Genomic DNA, 3548 nt, shown 5'->3' with positions numbered 1-3548 from the left:
AGCGCGTGGCCGAGTCGGCGAACGAATGCGTTGGCGCGATGGCGAGGGAACGCGTTGCAGCGTGGGCGAGTGAGAACGCTCTGAAGATCACTGGCGACGTAGGTCAGGAGACCTGTAGCGCGAGGGAGAGCGATTGCGAGCAGGCGATCGGTGGTGAGCTGGCGAACGCTGGCACGCAGGTGAGCGATGGCGCGTTGTCGCATGGTGACGCGTTGGCGAGCGATAGCGCGCAGGACGCGCAGGTGAAAGATCGCGCGATGGCGAGCTAGCAGAGGGCGAACCATGTCCTTCCAGTCCTTCCAGAATCTCTGGCCGACGACGCGTTGAAGACCGCGTGCGCGCAGGCTGTAAGTCACGCGGGCGGTCCGGTGATCGTTGACACGTAGGAGAACGCTGACGAGCAGGCGATACTAGGATCGTCTGTGAACGCTGGCGAGCAGGTGATCGCTGGCGAGCAAGGGGGTGACGCGTGAGATCCTGTGAAGGAGCAGGAGGCGCGGCGCGTTCACGAACAGGAACAGGAAGAGCGTAGGCGCGTGGGCGAACATGTGCTTTAGAAACACGCGCTGGAGAATGCGGAGTAGAAACAAGACGAGGATCGCGAGAGAGCTCAGGAGACTGATGGCGCGCAGAGTGCCCAACAGGGACTGCAGGATGTTCAGAGACCACAGGGGAGCGCTGGCGAGCAAGAGGGCAATGATCCTCAAAAGAGCGCTGACGAATGGGAGAGCGCTGACGATCAGAAGAGCGCTGACGAGCAGGAGAGCGCCTGTGCGCTAACACTGCAGAAGGGCGAGCAGGGGAACGCTGGCGCGCTGAGCGCTCTCCAGGAACCACAAGATGGAGGATGTCCTCAGGAGAGCGCTGACGAGAAGGAGGGCAAACATCAGGAGAGCGCCGACGAGTAGGTGAGCGCTGAGGAGCAGGAGAGCATTGACGAGCAGGAGAGCGCTGACGAGCAGGAGAGCGCCTGTGCGCTAACGCTGCACGTGAAAGGGAAGAATCCCTTTGCCCCGAAGGGACCGTTGCCCGTCGGGTGACGAGGTCCGCAGAAGGTGAAGTTCTAGCAGGAGTAGGAGACCAGTCAGCAGAGAGGTCCAAAGGAGCAGGAGCTGTAGGCTGAGTAGGACGAGGAGAGTCCCCTTCGGAGGAAGAAGATCCAAAAAGGCGCCTCTTAACCCCCTTATAAGGGGATGGGAGGCCCTTGCGACGCAGCGGACGGTGAGCCTTACAGCGAAGGCGGCCACGGGGAAGATCATCCGGACCATCAGTCCTCCGAAGGGGAGTCTCAGTCAAGGCACTCCCCTTAGAGGGAAGCTGAACAGCAGAAGAGCCCGTAGGACTCACTTCCCCCTTCGAAGGATGTACGGAAGGGGGAGGAGAGCCGTCAGCACCAACATCCTCAACTGCACCTGCAGAGGATTGCCCCGCCCCGTCGGAGGCCTCTGCCACCACGACGTCGACGATAGACAGAGGGTCTACCTCTGCTACCGCCGGCGACTGCTTAACGGCGGCCCCCAACGAGACAAGGTCAATCAAGGCAACCCTGGAGGGCAAGCCCTTAAGCCCCAGGGAAGCCCAAATCTGTAAAAGATCATCATTAGACAACGAATTATCAATAACCTCCCCCGGAGGAGGAGGGGGAACCGCCCCGCTATGGGAGGCGACGCCCTCTCCCCCCACCCAAGGTCGGGAAACAGAACTAGGGCCTGCGCTACCACTCGGCCAACTCTCCTTAGGAGCTGGACAGGGGGGAGCTTCGGAGGAGGTTTGGGCGACGAAAGAAGAGTCCCGAGAACCCTCCTCCTTCAAGGCAACCCCCGAAGGAGAACGGTCTCTCTTGGAATTCTTCTTACGCCGGCGGCCAAACCTCTCCCACTGGGAGGCAGACCACTCCCTACACTCACTACACATGTTTTCCTGGTCACACCGTCGGCCCTGACACTGAGGGCAAAGGGTGTGAGGATCCGTATCCAAGGCCGACATAAAGGTCCCACAAGGGCGGCCGGCAACACCAGGGCACGTACGCATAGCAAAGATAAAGGTAGTCAACTTCAAACACACACACAAGCTGTAGAGAAAAAGCAGAAAAAAGATTAAAGGCTGTCAACGAGGACGATGGACAGACACGTCTGTTCATCGCCGAGCCAAAAGTGAAGTGAAGCAAGTCACCGGTGTGTGGGAGGGGGAGGGGTAGCAAGCTACCCTTCCCCTACCCCCCGCTAACTAGCGCGGGGGTAATTAACCCTCGTTAAAACTATTGGCTCGTCATTTCAGCTGCGCTAAAAGGTACAGTAAGCCCAATGTAAATAGCGTGGTTTGTATTTCGGTTAAAGAACAATTGTATTTTTCCTAACCATAAATCCTGACACATTTAACAGGAGTATGACTTCAGCGAAGCTGGAAACGGCCATTAAGCTTTCTACCGAGGTAAACACAGCTGGTTGCCAAGTGGCGAGGAAGCCCTGCAAACCTCACAGGTAGCGCTACCTTCACTTTGAGCTTTGACCTGGGACCGGCCGAGTGGTTGAGTCGGGTAATGTAACTTAGAAGTCTCAGGTTTTGATAGGAAAAAATACAAATTCACTAAAAAAAAATCTTATATGTAATACAAAACTTTGAACTTTTAAGGGGATGTGAAAGTCTCTATTTTACCAAACTAGCTATAGTCCATTTCTTTTAGCGATGCAGATTTGCACCGACTCGCAGCGGTGCCCTTTTAGCTCGGAAAAGCTTCCTGATCGCTGATTGGTTGGACGAGATAATTCTAACCAATCAGCGATCAGGAAACTTTTCCGAGCTAAAAGGGCACCGCCGCGAGTCGGTGCAAATATGCATCGCTAAAAGAAATGGACTATAGTTTTACTGACCAGGGAAATGTCAGTGTACTTTGGTCCTGCATGGGAGTTAAAGTCATGATTCCTGTTCAACCTCCAAAACTCGAAAAATCTATACCGGAGATCCGGTAAGAAAGGTCCGTCACAGTGAAAACGTGAACATCAGAGGAAATCTAATATTAACCTCAATGCTGAATGCCTGTACGATATTGTGATTATCATGAAAAAGGGGTTCATACCCTGGTTTCTTATCGTCTGATTGATCAAAAAGCTAACACCTTAATATATTAAGAAATTATATTAATAATCAGTAACCACGTAACATGAAAATAATCTTCATCGGTATCACATTGTTAACTCCAGTTCTGATCGTCTGCTTGATCTCTGTTTGTACCGGAGACCCGGTGACAAAGGCCCGTCATCGTGATATCGTGACCGTCACCGGTACGATAACATTACCCTCAATTCTGAATGTGTTATCTCCAGTGAAGCCGGAGATTCGATGAAAAAAGGGGCCGTAATAGTGTAATTGTGATCAAACATGACAAAGGTTCGTGTGCAAAAGGCCTCAGCCGGAGTCTGAGTGCCGGATTTCACCGTTGCACCCCAAATATCTGACTAGTTCTCACCTAATGAGTATCCATTATAGCGGAGTATAACTCAAGGCGGAGCTAAGGGTGTCGGCATAAAACGACCCCAATTAATGACTCA

Source organism: Palaemon carinicauda, chromosome 36 (genome assembly GCF_036898095.1).
Source record: "Palaemon carinicauda isolate YSFRI2023 chromosome 36, ASM3689809v2, whole genome shotgun sequence".
NCBI classification, from domain to species: Eukaryota; Metazoa; Arthropoda; class Malacostraca; order Decapoda; family Palaemonidae; genus Palaemon; species Palaemon carinicauda.
The sequence above is the reverse complement of the archived record's forward strand: the minus strand, read 5'-3'. Positions refer to the sequence as shown.